Raw genomic sequence first — 20,185 nt, forward strand, 5'->3', positions numbered from 1 at the left:
TTCCTCAGCATGTTTTCCTTCACCGAAAACAGACTGGCAAATATCAAATGATGTTTCGTACATAAGTTCCGTAAAACTCATTGGTACGAGCCGGGGTTTGAACCCGCGACCTCCGGATTGAAAGTCGCACGCTCTTACCGCTAGGCCACCAGCGCACTCGTAGTTGTATCTCCTAATTAGTAATTATAATTTGACATGTCTTATGTCATATATAAGGCAAATAGCTCACCCTATCCGAGCTCTGCTAATTACCTAAAAAGGCGTACAACTTATATCCGGAAGTCTAAATATTTTCACTTGTTATATATTTGCATAGCGATTATTATTTCACTTTTTTTTTTATTTCCCCCAAATTACTATTTCCATTGTCTCTCACTGAGAGCAACACTACTGTTCAAAGGAAAAAACTAACGGAGAAAAGAATATTATTTTTCTTTTGTGCCACTGAGGTAAATAATTTTAATAATCCCGCCCAAGAAACTGGTACGGCTGGAAACACTGAAAATAACAGGTTTTTAAAACTAAATATTTTAAAGAGAGGTATTAAAGAACGTTTTTCATATAGATTTTCGTACATTAACCCTCCTTTTTAACCGACTTCCAAATCCCAAAGGAGGAGGTTATCAATTCGGTTGTATGTTTTTTATTTTTTTTATTTTTTTTATTTTTTTTATTTTTTATGTTTGTTACTTCATATCTCCGTCATTACTGGACCGATTTTGAAAATTATTTTTTTGATTGAATGTATATGCATACAGATTGGTCCCGTTTCTGTCAAAACCCAGTTCTGATGATGGGTTCCATGAGGAATCGAGGGAACTCCTCAAATGTTAAAGGCATACATATAGTGATTTTTGGGTTTTTATCATCAAATCAAGCATATACATCCAAAAGAGTGACATTTGATGAAGTGGAACTGCTGATGATGATCAGAACGGAACTCCTCAACGACGCATAGTTCACGGTTTGCGATTTGTCCTCTTCGTTATGTTTGTTAAGCAAGTTCAGTTTTTAATGCACATTTTTGTCAAGCTCGAGTTCTGATGATGGGATCCATGAGGAATCGAGAGAACTCCTCAAATCTTAAAGGCATGCGTATAGAGATTTTTGTATTTACATCAGAAAATTAAGCATTTTCATTAAAAACTGTCTCATTTGATGAAGTGGAACTGCTGATGATGATCAGAACAGAACTCTTCAACGACGCATAGTTCACGTTTCGAGATTTTTCCTCTTCGTTATGTTTGTTAAGCAAGTTAAGTTTTTAATGTACATTTTTGTCAAGCTCGAGTTCTGATGATGGGATCCATAAGGAATCGATGGAACTCCTCAAATATTAAAGGCATGCGTATAGAGATTTTTGTATTTACATCAGAAAATTAAGCATTTTCATTAAAAACTGTCGCATTTGATGAAGTGGAACTGCTGATGATGATCAGAACAGAACTCTTCAACGACGCATAGTTCACGTTTCGAGATTTTTCCTCTTCGTTATGTTTGTTAAGCAAGTTAAGTTTTTAATGCACATTTTTGTCAAGCTCGAGTTCTGATGATGGGATCCATAAGGAATCGAGGGAACTCCTCAAATATTAAAGGCATGCGTATAGAGATTTTTGTATTTACATCAGAAAATTAAGCATTTTCATTAAAAACTGTCGCATTTGATGAAGTGGAACTGCTGATGATGATCATAACAGAACTCTTCAACGACGCATAGTTCACGTTTGGCGATTTTTCCTCTTCGTTATGTTTGTTAAGCAAGTTAAGTTTTTAAGCAACATTTTTGTCAAGCTCGAGTTCTGATGATGGGATCCATAAGGAATCGAGGGAACTCCTCAAATATTAAAGGCATACGCATAGATTTTTTTGTATTTTCATCATAAAATCAAGCATTTACATTAAAAACTGTCGCATTTGATGAAATGGAACTGCTGATGATGACCAGAATAGAACTCTTCAACAACGCATAGTACACATTTGGTGATTACGAATTTCGATTTTGACTTGGACTGGGTCCCGGACTCGGACCCAGAACCGGACTCATACCCGGATCCGGTTCGGACCCGGATCCGGACCTGGACTCAAACCCGGGCTCGGACCCGGACTGGGACCCGGACTCAGACCCGGACTCGGACCCGGACCTTGACCCGGAAAACCACTAGGATACCTTAACTAAATAAACCACTATGATTACCTACCATAAAATGTGTAAGTATATAAGTATGATGATGCCAATCTTACTAGCCCCTCCCGCTTAAACCCCCGTACACCGCACCGCATGGGCCGTTAAGTGGGTTAGGTTAGGTTTGAACTGCGATCCTCTCAGAACTGAACTGCTATCAGAGAAGTGGGTTAGGTTAGGCTAGAACTACGACCCTTACAGAAGCGAAATGCTAGTAAAAAAGTGGGTGGTTTTACCTCCTTTTCTACATAGTGTACCATCTACAATAATCTTTCACCGGCCCCCATAGAAGTCGGTTTTTTTTTCTTAAAAATTATGCTATCTCTATTGCACGCGCATAATTTATTAGGGCTGATTTAGACGGCCGGAACTCGCATGCGATTTTAGTTACATTGCGGACTGTTGGTTCCATCCAATTCAGCCGATCGATCACAACCGGCAATGTAATGAAACTCGCATGCGAGTTCTCGCATCGTCTAAATGAGCCCTTGTTGTCTCGCCCGAGATACCGGTTGTCATTATATGAGCTACAAAAATCTATGTGGAAAGCGTATCTATCTTCTTTATAATATATTTAAATGTTGCACGCTGAATCGTTACGCTGGAGCTTTGTCTAAATATTGTTTGTCAGTGGACACAGCTGGTGAAACCCAGCTGAACCACCTGATAAATGATAAAATTAGACCCGTTTATTAATTTTATTTATTTAGAAATTTAATTCAGGCAACAAGGCACATATTACAAATACCTTACAGACTAAAATACATATATGTATTTTATAAACTTAAAACTAAATACTATTTAGTCGACAAAACGGCGTGGCTCCGTTGCATCGGCTGCTCTTGTGTCGGATTCGGCAGTTTGCCCCGGAACCTCCGAAACACGACACATTTCGGCCAGAAGTCGATATTTATATCAAATATTGTCAAAAAACTCTAAAATTCAATTTTTATTATTATTACGAAGCTGTTGTGTCCCACTGCTGGCCAAAGGCCTCCCCCCTTTCAGCCACTCGTCCCGGCTTTGAGCTACATCTGACCAGTCTCCAAGTTATCCCGCCATCGCCGACAAGGTCTGCCGGATCCCCGGTTTGTCCCACTTTAGCTTGGCCGCTTTTATCGGGTTATTTGCGGACAGTCTAGAACGCAAAATGACTAGTGTAACATTTTGCCTATATCGCTCTTAGTCTACATCACGAACGGTCCGGAAACGCAAAATGCCTACATCATTTTCCGTCGTTTAATCTTTACATTAGCGATGTCGACGGAGCCCCGCTCCGCGGGGCTCCTATTCTGTACCGTTTGGCCTTCGGCCATTTGAAGATAACTAAAGAACCTAACCTACCGGTGTGATATAAAAAAGTTTTGCGTTCTAGGCCGTTCGCGATGTAGACTAAAAGCGATATAGGCAAAATATTACACTAGTCATTTTGCGTTCTAGACCGTCCGCTCAATATCATTTTATCCAGCTATACATTTAAAATTCAATATATATATTTGTCAGAGAACGGCTGAATGCATCCATTGCCTTTAAGAGGCGATTGAAGATCCTAATGTACTTCCGATAGTAGGTATGATACGCCCACGATTCCCGACATATTTTTTTAATTATAACAAATTAGTCTATCTTTATAGGCCTAGGCAGAAAAATAACGCAAGTAACTACAATATCTTACCAATTAGGGTTGGATTTCATGCAGAAAATTGCGGGGAACGATTCAGTCTTCACTCCGTAGAAAACTTGAAGCTTACGGCGGAGATTCTTTTCAAAGTATTTTCCATCTTAACTATTCCTGGAATCGCACCTTTGAAGAGTAGAGTAAAACACAGGCCGGGGTAAGAATTCTTATTATAATACAAGTATTTTCAACTAACTAGATACCTAATGATATACACAGTGGCTAAAAAAACCGGGCAAGTGCGAGTCAGACTCGCGCACGAAGGGTTCCGTATCATACAGCAAAAAAAAAAAAACGGAAAAAAATTAAAAAGAAAACGGTCACCCAACCAAGTACTGACCAGTACGCCCGACGTTGCTTAACTTTGGTCAAAAATCACGTTTGCTGTATGGGAGCCCCACTTAAATCTTTATTTTATTCTGTTTTTAGTATTTGTTGTTATAGCGGCAACAGAAATACATCATCTGTGAAAATTTCAACTGTCTAGCTATCACGGTTCGTGAGATACAGCCTGGTGACAGACAGACGGACAGACGGACGGACGGACGGACGGACGGACGGACGGACAGCCAAGTCTTAGTAATAGGGTCCCGTTTTACCCTTTGGGTACGGAACCCTAAAAAATAACTCCATTCCCGTTGCCAGGGATGTTTTGGGATTATACTGAGCAACTTTTACCATGGGACCAACCGCGTACTCGAGAAAATAAAATTACCCTCCCATAGAAAACGGACCAGCCAAAATGTATAAAGTAACCAATTCTTTTTCGCGATTTCGGGGTTGGTCCCATAGTAAAAGTTGCTCAGTGCATTGGTGCTGAGATGCGCTCAAAACTGTATAAAACTTAGATCAGATTATTGAACGCAGACTTCCGTTCTAGATACTCGTACATTGATTAAAACAAAAGCCTAACAAGATTTATTGCTCCGTTTTCAAACGGCAGAATCAGATTGTGCCAACCGTCGGCGTGCCAAGTGCCAAATAAGCTGCCATTATCTTTGGCGAAGCATCTGGCACAGGGTAGCTTGGAACAGTACTTCAAAATGTCAAAGGTAAAGGAGAATATTGAAAGAAGAAAAAAAGGAGTTTAAAAAACATTTCATTTAGTACTTCTGATGAGTTGGTAGTTGGAGGGTCGAATGGAGATCAAGTGATACGAGACATTACCGAAGATGTATTGTGTTATATTCTAGGTATCCAAGTATATAGAGAGAGAGCAAGTAAAACTAAACATAACACATTTATCCACTCAACCGTCCGGCCCGCGAGACTGTTTTCCTGTCAACCGTCCGGGTTTTTTTAGCGACGCACGCCCCGCGCAGCGCATTCACAATTTTCTACAAAAATTATAACTACCCTGCCATCTAATTTTTTTTAGAGGTAACTATTTAGTTAGTTAGGCTATGTTGTCGCATCAAGAGAATTAGTAAATAATGCCGAAATATTCCGTTATATGGCTCTGAAATCAATTCTTTCTTCCACCCTTTTGGATAGTAAGGTTCCCGCGGACGGTTAAGAACATATTTTTTTCGGATACTATGCTATCGTCGGACGGTCAAGTGGTTATAGGTTATTATTGCTTACATGCTTTTTATACAATTACGTTACTATTAATATGTTAACTTAGACTTAGGCACATAGTACATACTCTTCAAACTATTCCTCCATTTGACAGCTTCCATCCTTGTTGACAGCTTGGTTTACTCGTATTACCCTATCGGAACGATCGTTTGGCGTCTATTATAGAGACGACCTTCAGCAATGAAGACGCTGACTAAGCCCCCCCCCCCCCCCACATCTAGCGTCTTTCGAGCGTCGGCGTCTGGTCAGCGCTATGGAAAATGGCGTCGCTGCGCATTTGCGTCGACGTTGCGTCGAGCAGCGGCCATAGAGTTGTAGACGCCGACGCTCGAAAGACGCTAGATGTGGGAGGGCTAAGAAGAAGAAGAAGTACAACGTTTTGGGTTCTCCACAGAAAAGTAAAACTTCCACTGAAATTTCACAGTCAATTGTTAATATAACCGATTCCTTTTATCCTGCACCGAATTTGGAGCAAAGCTCGGTGTATTTTAGAACTCGGACCTTCCGGGGCATCGTTTTCTATGGAATGCACCACGTGATCACCGATCAGCCGTCATGTCGGACGCTTCGTCCCGGGCCCTGTACCTTAACCCACTATTAGCTAATCTACTTTAATAAAACTCATCCAGAATTAATTATAAATAAATAAAAATTAATAAATTTGGCCATGTGATCGTCTAGTGAAATTAATACGTTGTGAACCTTAGTACCCTTCGTCTTTTATGTGCAGACTGATTAGATTTGGATTTAAAATACTACCCCTAAAATACCCTATGTAATTGTAAATATTTCTACTGTATTTCTATATTATAACACTATCATATGAAAAAAAAAATTAAATAATAAATTATATTTTTTAGAATTTATCTTCTACCGAGCCCTACCGTGACCAGTTACCATGAACAGTAGTGTAAGCCCTTGTTGTTTGTAATTATATTTTCCTTTTATATCCATTCGCTAATCTAGCTAGCTAAAGGAAAATATGCATATGTAAATGTTGCAAAAATTAATACGTACAAACATACTTTATCTACTGTCACGCCTCGGATGAAGTCGGGTCTCTAAACTAAATAATACCTATTTTATTTTGTTTTGTTTTTAATAGGTATTCCTAAACACTATGTAATATTTACTTTTATCTGCGTTTCGGAACCTATTTTCAGACAAGAAGAAACGCCAAGAAACTTATCTGAATATACTATAAATGTATGGAATACTAAAGCGATCGTCTAATAAACATGACTTTTTAACCCTTAGATACCCAATATAGAAAAGCTCAAATTGTCACTAGTGAACTGCTTCGCCTGTCACTAGCTCCCTATAACAAAATTATTTAGTATGTCCTCAAATAACTTTGTTCCCCTATCTCACCAAATATAAAAATGTATTACCTTTAAATCATATTTAATATACGAGCCTCAGTAACCCATCCATATACTACTAAAACTAGACTTTAATTTATTCTGTATTTTAAAACAATTAACTCTCTAATGATTTTAACACTGTATGTAACTAAAATACATGTGAAAGAATAAATAATAATAAAGAAAGAAATAATAATTAACCCTAACACCCAAATAATGACTCTACCCTAACTCTACCCCAATTTCACCTATTCTAATGTGTAAGACTAGAAGCGAACCTCTAGTATTACAGGGGGGGGGGGGGAAGTGTGTGAGAGGGACCCTAATTTAAGCTGTAAACGTTCGGCCGACAAAACCGAGGTATTGCAAACCCTAGTGTCTGTGTAATTTGCCTCCCTCCGCAGTATAGGCCGTAGCCAAGGGTACTGACGAATAAGGCGCCCTATTCCAAATATAAAATGTGAATATATAAATATATATAACAAGACCACGCTTCTTCAATTACCAACAGATTTCAGTGAGTAAAGATTACTCTTAATGATCCACACGTGAGATCCTCACATCCCTCTGTCAGACCTTGAAGATAACGTAAGAGGTATAATCGTCACCTGTGTAGGTAAAAAGGTTGACGCCAGGCCCCTCTCGCGACCTGGACCTAACACTCTACTGGATTCCCGGAAAAGCCTGCTTATCACCGCTAGGTTAGGCGTTTTCGGTTGATTGACCGTGCAATCAGACACTAATCTGGCTCTAAAACACAAAAACACCAAAACACACGTAAGTATTTACACTGAACTAGCAATTGAACAGTCTGACAAAAAGCAGCATAGTAGCTACGTAATGTCAAACATTCAACCGTAAAAATAACACCTTTGTTTTAACGTCTACGGGCGAGCCAGAGATCGTGACAATCCGACGGACAAAAATAGAATCACCCGTTCCCAGCTTGGCGTGGGGGTATTTATAACCATAAAAGACATTAACGAAACGCGTTTGACGCATTTGACGCGTTAGGCGCACTTCAAAATAAAAACTTTGTTATTTATTTCCTTTAAACTCGAGTTCCAATCTTGAGTGGTTTTAGCAAAGAGATGTGAATCCCATAAGACAAGCAAAGTCAAAAGAAACCCCTTGCCTCGGAAATCAAGACAAAGCCACTCTCTAACAGATGGCGCCACTCTCTTGATATTCAACAATTCTAATGCACATCAATGTAAAAAAACATGGATCAAAACACATGGCGTTCCAAAATTAATAAAAATCATTTATGTCTATATGTAAATATATATGTTTTATTGATATTTTTACACATTTTCATCTTTAGTTTCAATACTGCGTCAACAGATGGCAGCATAATCTTCGTGACTACAAAATTCACCGACAGTAATTCTCTATACACATTCCATTCTCTTTGGATTCAGCGAATCAGTTTTTCTGATTAATGGCCCACTACAAACTTGACTCAGTTAAGTTTTTGTTTGTTGTTTCGAATTTCTCGTGAGAATGTTTTGCTGTTATTTAAAATTAATTTACTGAATGCATATATTATAGTTACTTACATGTATTTATTTTAATTAACAATTGTATATAATAATTGAGGTTTTAAAATTTATGAAAATATTATCGATTGATCAGCTGTGTCAATCATTATTTATGTTAACTAGATCAGCTAGTGCATCTAGTTACAGTCGCCCCCTCGAGAATTTGCAATGTATGCGTATACACATACATGTAGAATTCTCGGACCCTATTCCAATAAAAAAATGAAAATTATATCCTTAATTTGTTGGTATTATCCCCTTTTTCCCTCCCTTGTATACTAAACGTGTGGTGTATGATGTGTGTTAAAACCAATACTCATTGATTGTGATTGATCCAATATGAAACCCAGATCATTGAATTTTAATAATGTGTTATGATTATCTTTTCGTCACGATTTTCCTGCCGGTCTAGGGTATTGGGTCGTGAATCCAATAAACTCTAGTAGCTCGGTTTTATGGTTTCATCCTAGTCTATGGATCTTTCTATCCGGCGACTTAACCACATTGTCCGGTTAATAAATGAACCAATAAAACCTCCCCTCACAAAGTAGAAAAATCATTTGATATAAGTACTAGGATACTCATACTTCATTAATCAAAATTCAATCCAAATTCCATTACCAAATCACCCCTGCCAATCAAGTTTTCTTGGAAAATGTCCCATACATGAACAAGATATTTGACTTCAGACTTACTCCCATATTAATAATAAAGTGTTAATGAAACCTAAAAATACCATGATAATATCCTGATACTTGTATCAAAATATTACCTTCACAAACATAACATAGATTTAAATCAAAACTACTATGTAATGTTTGTAAATAAATCCCATTGAAAATCTTTATAAAGAAACACATACAAAAACATTTAATTTATAAATACCTACACTACTGTAAACACTTCATCATTATAATATATGAAAATAAGTCCTACTTGTAGACATTTTAATACAACTATCTATCTTTCTATTAAAAAAAAAAAACTTAAAACCATTTTTTATACAAAACCATATCTCAAATAACTCGATAAAATATATTTAAAAATAATGCTTCAATAACTCTTTTCGCAAATAATAATGTGATAATGCATGTTCATTGACATGTCATCATCGTCTTTTGATATCAAAGATCTTATTCACGATGAGGTGTGTAATTAGTCATGGTCTTAGCTTCTTGTGGAGTGTATAGTCAACAAAAACTACCCTTTGAAATGGGTCGAATCGTCATACGATTTTAGCCTACTGATAAGAATTTGTTGACTATTTTGTGTATTATTCGCAACAAAATACCAACAAATCCAGGTTGATTGCAATTTAACATTTGTCTAACCGTAAAAATCATTCTTACAAAATAAACAAAATTTCACACACTTCTTGCAAAATTAACAAATGTCCATCTATCTATTATTATAATTAAATCAGTTAATAATCTTTCATTGCCTTTCAATTGCCAGTTCATTCAACTCTTACTAGGCCCTTTCTACAGATAGCCAACGTCAATGATTTGCAATCATAATAAAATGTACCAAATAAACCTTAAATTTTTATGAAACATAAAAACAATGTTTCTGACATAACCCCAATCTCCCTCCTATTTAATAATAATAATACTAAACAGAATTTGTTTTTGCAAAATTATTTATTTTAAAGTTAAAAAAAACAATTGAAATAACGTTAATACTATCTTAGTTAACGTTTCGTTTTATATCTTACTATGGTAATACAATAACTCATTATTTTATTATGGCAACCCCGCAAAGATGCGTCTCGGAAATGATAATAGGGAGATGCGTCGCATAACTGTCCGTTGTCATTGACCAGTTTTGAATTTTACCCGATGTAGTGAAGTTGAGTGCTATTGTGAAGTGTAATGCTATAGTGTATTTTGCTGTTGAACAAATAATTGGTAAGTTTGAATGTATTTCTTACTTTTTAATTCTATATCTTATCTAATTATTTATTTATACAAATTAACTCGTTAAATTTGTACATTTATGCCATGTTTCTGTATGATATATTCCACGTGTATTATTTTATCACCAATTCTCGCATAAATTATTTATTATTATATATAATATTATTTTTAAAGTAATAACTTCAAATATAGATTTTCCTCTTGATATATGCAGAATAAGATAAATATTTAATTTCATATTTTTTATATATAGTTTTCATATTTTATGATAATGTAACAAATTTCAGGTTAAAGTATTTATGTTATATTCAAAAATACCATTTTTTCATATTTTATATAGCCTGTTTCTAAACATGTTATTATTTTGTACATTTACACTATAAATACTAGAGATGCTACAAATATTTGCAATTATTCGGCATTCTACCTTTGCTGAATAATCAGTATTCAATCTAAATCACTATTCATTATATATTTATTCAATATGTATTGTGTGTATTTTTACTATCTAAATTAACTAAATAACACTTTATCTCTAACTTTGTACTCAAAACACCACGCATTTCAACAGCAGGTAAAAAACCCCTCGAACCGTTGGCTGATTTTTTTTACTACAAACTCCAACATGTGCATTCAATATGACCCTTCCTTGTAATTCTATTGTCTTAAACGGTCCTTTGTTTATACGATCGATAGATTCGATTTCAACTTTCTAAATTTTATGACCTCAACATGTTTTCATGACAGTGTTTAATGATATTTACTTAAATCCAAGTTTAAATATTGTAAACGATTCAATTTCAATTAATTTGTTTGCTAGCAACATCATTGGTGAATACTATAAGTACTTCCCTTGCTTTGTCTATGGCGTCCACAGTGGCGCCCCCTGGCACAAACCATAGGTTTCAAATTGTCAATTGGTTATACTATACGCAACGAAAAACCCTCATTTGAAGTGTTAGCTTGTGTTTGTGAAGTGTACACTATTAAAAATGCAACTTAAAAAATTGACTATAAGATATTGCAATTTCCAATAATTTGGGACATCAACAATTTATATCATGGTGATGAATTTCTGACCGAGCTTGCCCGTCTAGATCTTTTAATACTGTGTATGAATGACGAACCTCATTATAATTTTGAAATGTTAAACAAGAAAATCAGGAATTTCAAGGACCGTCTCCGCAGATTAAGGGTATATAATTTTGTTTGTATACATTTATTTAATTATATTTATATTGCATAATTATATTATTATTTACATAATTATTATATTATATCAATGTTTTGGCAAATATTTTATTTTAATAATCTGTAAATTTTTATCACAATACTATTTAACGCTAAAACAAAATATTTCTTGTTATAGAAAAAATTAGTAGCCAACGGACAACAATTCAGATATGTTATACAAATAATTCAAGCAGCTCCGGGGTCTCCACACCACGCTGTTATTAATGTTGAAGTATGTATGATTAAGAAATCAATAATGTTATTGTTGTACATATAAACATGTTTATTGCATTTAACTATGTTTATTTATTTTACAGCCTACACCAAGTTTACAAAATTTATTATTTGATATCCCGGAGCAAGTAGATGAAGACGAAGAACCTCCGCTGGATTTCAATGTAAGTTGTTTTAATTTGAATTACATTTATTTTACTTTCAGATTCCATAGAATCTTAATAATGTTTATTTAATTTTTAATTTTTTTTTTCAGGCCCTCATAAATGAAGCCGGATTATTAGACAACATAGATGATCCTATTTAATGTAAGTAATACTCTGTTCTTTCTACTATCATACATTTTTGTTTTAATATAAACTACAATGTTTTTCTAGGAATATCAATTTGGTATCACACGATCAGAACTTTCAGTATATAGTATGTATTACGTAGTGCTAATTTATACTTAACATTTAATCTGTTATACTATTTTAGTGTCATTTTATTTATTCATAACGTATATATATGATTAGTAAATCCAACTCATTGATTTACACCATATTATTTTTCTCGTTTAAAATCTTTGTTTACACTAACACGACATGAAAGCGTCGTCACACACACTAAAGGAGTACCTGCTAACCTTTTTTTTTCCCGATCTTTTATAAGTGGCTGAATGCGTCTCACGATGTATTTCAGCTATTTTTAGAACTTTTGTTTTGAATTTAAGATTTTTAAATTTTTACTTAATATGATTTCAGGATACATTAGGCGTTCGTGTAAGATGATTATATGTAATTAGTCTTCCTAATTATGAGACATCATTTTCTAAGTAAGTATGTTTTTCATAACCTAATTTTTTTTTTATTTAAATAAAACAATTTTAATGAACTATATCACAATAATGAAACATTTACTCCAATTATTTTTCAAATGATTTTTTTTCCAACTACTTTTTTTTAAAGTATTACATATGTATGTCTAATTAATAATTATTGATAATTTTCATCCACTGAAATTTATGTCTGCCAAAATAATTACAAAACATCTATGTTCTCTGTCTAAACTGAATACTTCCCATTTTTCAGATGTTCCACATGACAAGAGACCGAGTGTCGCTGAATGCTGTCCCTTCTTTTTATTTTAAGGTAATAAAAATGCTTACTTGTTATTAACATACCAATAATGATACTATTTTTAATTAATACTTTTTTTTTTCAGAATAACTAATGAATTCAAAATATTTACTGTTTATCTCACTTTTATTTTAAAAATATTTTGTTTATATATTTAACTAATTATTTAATTTTTATAATAATATATATATATTTTTTAAAGAAAATCCACTACCGCTATTTGTGCCTTCGGGTAACATAAGGTAGTCCAACCCTTTAGAATACATGCTTAAAAGGTTACTGTAATTTAATATATTTTTTTTATAAATGATAATTACCATTACACAAAATCAAAGTTATTACAAAATCAAAACCAAAGTTAGTTACCTAGTCTAATTGTATATGCATGAAACGACTTGTATATGTGAATAGTGTTACTTTCACACATACGGACTACTGTTATGCCGGATGTGGACTGAAGACCCTATTCTAACCTACCTACTTATTTTTTTTTACATTTTTTTTTCTTTAATTCTAAAAAATCTTTATTCTAATTCGACACTTTTTTTTATAACATCTACTAAAAATCTCTATAACAATATTACTTAGTCCAAAAAATTACTTATTCTAATTTGACATTTTTTTTCTATTATAACCTTTATAACAATAATAATTATGTATATTTTTTTTTTTACATTTAATAAAATAAAATTCTTAATGATTTCAGCTACAAAACAACATTCAACACCTTCGCACTCGACTCATCATAATAAAACCTCTATGCTACTACTCTAAACTTGGTAAGTACATCTAAACACGTCATTAATCTCAATGTTATAAAAATTTAAAAATATTATTCAATGTCTAATACACCTATCCTTATAATATCTAACCTATTTTTTTTAACAGTTATTTTCTAGACAAACCTTTTTATCAACATGAAACATAACAATTCATTTATCTAATACATAATAATAAAAATACAGTCTTTAACAAATATCAGTCAAACATTACATTTAAATCAACGTTTGCCGGATCAGCTATTTTTACTAAATTCGCCTTTATAATATCTTGACAAATGTATTGTATTGTATTTACCTCGGTATATATTTGTATATGGATCTACTAAAATATATACGTTTGGATAGGGAATTGCTGCAATTACATAAGGTCCCTCATAAATTGCTTCGAACTTTTTTGTTATCTTTTGCTGAGCATTTGATTTATTTAATTTTTTTATTTTAACCCAATCCCCTATTTGAAACTGAATCAGTCTATAATTTTGATTAAACTTTGCCTGCCTTATCTCAGCTGCTTTCTTTAAATTTTCTCTAACCTTTTGCCTAATGTCCGCTATGTTTTTCTTCATATGACTAATAATTTCCTTGTCAAATGTTAATTGCGTAGGCTGACCATACATTATTTCACATGGAGTGAACCCTGTACTATCATGAAACGTATTATTATATAGAGTTTCTATCTTTGGTAATATTTTCACCCAACTTTGATGTCGTTTTTCACAGTAAGTCCTGAATAATACTCCAAGTTGCCTATTCACGCGTTCTGTCGTATTTGGGCGAGGATTTCTAACTGTTGTATATATAGTTTTGACCCCCCCTTCTTTCATAAAACGCCTCCATTGATCACTAATAAACTGCGAGCCATTATCTGTTAAAATTGCCTTTGGTTGAATGATTTTAAAGAATTTTTTCATACTAACTACCACAGATAACGCTGTAGCCTTCCGTAACGCAAATAGTTTGATGAATTTACTAAATGAATCTTGAACTACCAAAATATAACTCATTCCGAACTGTCCTGATGGTAAAGGCCCATAAAGATCTGCCATGACTAAATCTCCGATATCATTGCTCACTATTGACTTGCACGGTCCTACGTGTTTGATATTATCATTTTTCACCATTTGACAAGTATGACAAGTTCTTATTAGTTTTTTAACATCTTGCGTAATACCCCTCCAATAAAATCTGTCTTTTATGTATTTTATGACCTTGTAAGCCCCTTGATGACCCATTTCTAAGTGTATTTGTTTTATAATATCCGATACTAACATTCTTGGCAAAAATAGAACTTTATTCGAACTATTATCGGGAGTGAAGTACAATACACCATCCTGTAACGAGCATCTTTGAATTATTCGACCGATTTTATCACTACTATCACCATTTTCTAGGCCTTGAATTATTTCGTCAATTTCGGGATCTTGTTTTTGTAATTCTTTAACCTTTTTTAATTTACTTATCAATTCTTTATTTATTTCTGTTTCAGTATAAAGAATCTCAGGCAGCCGTACTTTATCTTCCTGCAAAAGATCAGTTTGAGGTACGTACCTAGATAGCACATCCGCACCTATATTATCTTTACCTTTTATATGTTCAATTTCATATTGAAACTGCTCTAAGTAATTGATCCAACGTATTACTCGCGCATTATATAATTTCCAGTTTTTGACAAACAGTAAAGCCTTATGATCCGTTTGAATAATAACCTTTGTACCTCTCAAATAAGTTTCGAACTTTTCTAAACAATTAATAACGGCATAAAATTCTTTTTCAGTCGTCGAATAATTTAACTGAGCCCCTCTTAGAGATTTACTATGAAACCCGAGAACTCTCATTTGCCCATTATCATCAAGTTGATAAAGTACGCCTGATAAACCGATACCTGAGGAATCTGTTTGCAAATAATAAGGTTTGCTAAAATCAGGATGTTGCAATTGAATAACATCTACGAAAGTCCTTTTTATTGTCTCAAAAGCTTTTTGTTCATCGACGCCCCACTGCCACGTCACTCCTTTTTTCAATAAATGACACAATGATTGTACATTTTCGCTATAATTAGGGATAAATCTTCTATAAAAGTTACACAATCCCAAGAAAGCTCTTAATTGTTTAATTTTTCTTGGAGCTGGAAATTCCTGAATCGCTTTAATTTTATCCGGATCGGTCTTTATTCCATCTACTGATACTATATATCCTAGCATGTGCACCTCTTTACATAGAAATTTGCATTTTTCTAAATTGCAAGTTAGGCCCGCTTTTTCTAACTTTCCCAACACTATGTCTAAGTGTTCTAAATGTTGTTGCAAGGTACCGGTAGTAATTATGGCTAAATCGTCCAAGTAATTGACACAAAATTCACGAACGTCATGACCAAGTATGCAATCCATAGCACGACTAAAACTTCCCACAGATGTTTTGAGCCCTTGCGGCAACACGTTATACACGTAAGATTTCCCATTGAAACTGAAACCTGTATATTTTTTACTTTCTTCCGATAGTGGTATTTGAAAGTACGCATTATTCAAATCAATTACGCTTATAAATTTCGCTCCGTGAAATGAGTTTAATACGTCCAATTGTAAAGTTGGTTTTTCGGTTTCAGAAATCATATTCTTATTGATTTCACGCGCATCTAATAAGACTCTTATTGTTCCGTCTTTCTTTAATGTAAATGTTAACGGACTACAATATTCAGTTTGTGAACGACTAATAATTCCCTGTTCTTCTAATTCGCGTAATTTTAATTCTATTTTCTCGCGATACGCATATGGCACGGGGTACGTTCTCTTTACTACAGGTGCATGTGATTCCATTTTTATCACATGTTGATAACAATTAGCCCTGCCTAATTTTGAGTCAAATAATGTTTTATGTTTTGTTAATACCGAATGTAAAGCTTTTTTCTCACTTTCTACTAATGTTATTCCGACCTTACATGTCACTTGCGTTTGAGGTTGGTTTGACGACTCTATGCTGCATTGATCTTGCCATCCATTATATCGATCATGAAATGGTATCCAAGTGGTTTCACCTTTATATTCGATATTGACTCCACACTTCTCTTTTCTTAGGTCAATCGATACTACATTTTCCTTAATCCAGTCAAATCCTAATATCACTGGAAAACTTAGATTAGGTATTACTACAAATCCGATTTCCATCTGTAAGTCATTTATACCGATAGGTAGCAATGCTGTTATTTTAATGTCTTTACTTTTGTGCCCCGACGCTGATTTGATATTAAAAGGCTTGATCGGCATTACAGGTATTTCAGGATATTTATTTTTTACAACCTCCCAAAATTCCTCAGACATAGCCGTCACATCGCTACCTGTATCTAGCAAAGCTCTTATAAGAAAATCTCGCATACGTATAATTACTTCACTCTTAAACGAACTTGGTTCCGGTATTTCTTTTTCTTCCTCAAACACGGACGCGATAAATTCGTCATCTACATCAAATTCGATCAATTCGCTTTTTAATTTTAAAACGTTAATTAAGTCATGTAACCCTATTAACTGTATCGTTTCTAAATTACTATAACCTAATCCCACTCCTTGCTCACCATTGACTATTTCTAGTTCTATTGGCGCTCGCAACCCATTATTATTTTTTCCTAACAATTGGCCTGGCAACCAATTCATTTTATACATCATTTTTAGAATTTTGACCCTATCATCTGTTTCTGTAGCTGACCCGGGGACGTTTTTATCAGCAGATATTAGTTTTCCGAGTCGTCGATAACAATTTCTTGCTCTATAACAGCTGTCGTTGCTTCTGGTTTCCGCCAATTTTGATATTGTGTCTGATTTTTTCTCATAGGCTGATTGGATGGTTTCGAGGCCCCCGACGTTGATGGTACTGCTCGCGGCTCTTGTTTGTTTACATCGTCCATCGCACGTAGAAACTCGGCAGCTTCAAAGATAGTAGTAATTTTTGATGACGCAAACGCTTGTTGTATATAACGAGGAAAGTGCCTCATTATATCAGTCACTAATTGATTCTCCGAGATAACATATGTCAACATTTTTGCTTGTCCAACCATTTGCACAAAATAATCATGCATACTATTTACTTTTGTTTTGTCCCAAACTCCATGAACAATATTCCTACGTAATTCATTTTGCTCGTGTGTCCCCCAGTAGGTTTTCAGAAAATCGGCTTTGAACTCTGCTACACTGGTCCACCTGTCTTTATACAATCTGGCCCAATCGCGAACTGTTCCCTCTAAACATTCGAGAACCGCTTCTATCTCATTTCCATCAGTTACGACCCTTTTTAGATAAAATTCTAGGTCTTCTAGAAATGTCACTGGATGCGATTTAGTTTTGCCAAACTTGGGACGTTCAATATTAGTGTTTTTAATATTGTATATGATTGTCTTCTTCTCTTCAGTAGAAAGCTCCTTTTCACTGCCTGAAACTGTTTCAACATGCTCTGTATCTTCCATTGGTTGCTCCGATGTTGTAACCGCAGTCTCTATAGTTTCCACTTGTACAGGACTAATTGCCGTTGCAAGCTCGTTACGTAGTTGACTAAGCCCCGCTGTCATTTTCTGTTCGGTCTGTCTTAGCAAATGATAGAACAATCCACGTCTAACATCTGGTTTCTTCTTTATGTTTTTACGAGCTACTCGTGCTTTTTGATTAACTCGATCAACAGTGCTTCTCTTGATAGATGGCGTAGTTTGTTGTATATTTTGACGTGTAGATTTAGACTTGGTTGCGGCCTTTCGCTGTCTTGTAGATCTCTCCATTTTAATATATTTTTAGTTAATTAATTTACTTTATGACACTGTTTTAACACTATTTTTCACTTATTTAAAACACTTAAGAAACACTTATTTAACACTTATTTTTAATTTTATAAAATAACGCTAATTTAACACTTATTTAAAACAATTAACTTTCACTGGTTTTCTACACTGTATTAATAGTTTAATTTTAATACATATAAGTATATGTCCGTACATATACAAATATGCATATATTTGATTGATAACATTTAACTATCGCCCCCTATTTTCTTTTGGACTTGTATAACGCATCGTATTTTTAGGTAATTTTATTTGTCTATTTACACTAACGTATTTTTATGTTTGTTTCAGGTGATGTAAGTCCCTAACTCGCAAGCTACGTCAGTACAATGAAGCAGAGGAAGAGAATTTGATTTATTTAGATACTAGTATATAGAAATATTTTATTTTATATTTAATTAACTCCAAATCAAATCAGTTCACATTCCAGTTTTCTTACGGCAGCAAAAATGTAGCCAAAAAGGCTACTTTATGTATCAAACTATTCATATATTTAATCCTGGTCACGGCACCAAAAATGTACCTTAACCCACTATTAGCTAATCTACTTTAATAAAACTCATCCAGAATTAATTATAAATAAATAAAAATTAATAAATTTGGCCATGTGATCGTCTAGTGAAATTAATACGTTGTGAACCTTAGTACCCTTCGTCTTTTATGTGCAGACTGATTAGATTTGGATTTAAAATACTACCCCTAAAATACCCTATGTAATTGTAAATATTTCTACTGTATTTCTATATTATAACACTATCATATGAAAAAAAAAATTAAATAATAAATTATATTTTTTAGAATTTATCTTCTACCGAGCCCTACCGTGACCAGTTACCATGAACAGTAGTGTAAGCCCTTGTTGTTTGTAATTATATTTTCCTTTTATATCCATTCGCTAATCTAGCTAGCTAAAGGAAAATATGCATATGTAAATGTTGCAAAAATTAATACGTACAAACATACTTTATCTACTGTCACGCCTCGGATGAAGTCGGGTCTCTAAACTAAATAATACCTATTTTATTTTGTTTTGTTTTTAATAGGTATTCCTAAACACTATGTAATATTTACTTTTATCTGCGTTTCGGAACCTATTTTCAGACAAGAAGAAACGCCAAGAAACTTATCTGAATATACTATAAATGTATGGAATACTAAAGCGATCGTCTAATAAACATGACTTTTTAACCCTTAGATACCCAATATAGAAAAGCTCAAATTGTCACTAGTGAACTGCTTCGCCTGTCACTAGCTCCCTATAACAAAATTATTTAGTATGTCCTCAAATAACTTTGTTCCCCTATCTCACCAAATATAAAAATGTATTACCTTTAAATCATATTTAATATACGAGCCTCAGTAACCCATCCATATACTACTAAAACTAGACTTTAATTTATTCTGTATTTTAAAACAATTAACTCTCTAATGATTTTAACACTGTATGTAACTAAAATACATGTGAAAGAATAAATAATAATAAAGAAAGAAATAATAATTAACCCTAACACCCAAATAATGACTCTACCCTAACTCTACCCCAATTTCACCTATTCTAATGTGTAAGACTAGAAGCGAACCTCTAGTATTACAGGGGGGGGGGGGGAAGTGTGTGAGAGGGACCCTAATTTAAGCTGTAAACGTTCGGCCGACAAAACCGAGGTATTGCAAACCCTAGTGTCTGTGTAATTTGCCTCCCTCCGCAGTATAGGCCGTAGCCAAGGGTACTGACGAATAAGG

At 34.1% G+C, this 20,185-nt stretch overlaps 1 protein-coding gene and 1 long non-coding RNA gene across 2 annotated transcripts in view; one reads left to right on the forward strand and one right to left on the reverse strand.

Annotated features, from left to right (window-relative positions):
* Window positions 1-20,185, reverse strand: part of LOC134674984 (uncharacterized) — a 79,230-nt gene that overhangs the window by 38,649 nt on the left and 20,396 nt on the right. The window lies entirely within an intron of this gene.
* Window positions 11,848-15,144, forward strand: LOC134675292 (uncharacterized). The gene is made up of 6 exons (XR_010099721.1): window positions 11,848-11,893; window positions 11,986-12,037; window positions 12,473-12,543; window positions 12,800-12,859; window positions 13,554-13,626; window positions 15,116-15,144. It is a non-coding gene; the product is annotated as an uncharacterized LOC134675292 (long non-coding RNA).

The sequence above is a fragment of the Cydia fagiglandana genome, chromosome 21, assembly GCF_963556715.1.
Source record: "Cydia fagiglandana chromosome 21, ilCydFagi1.1, whole genome shotgun sequence".
Taxonomy (NCBI): Eukaryota; Metazoa; Arthropoda; class Insecta; order Lepidoptera; family Tortricidae; genus Cydia; species Cydia fagiglandana.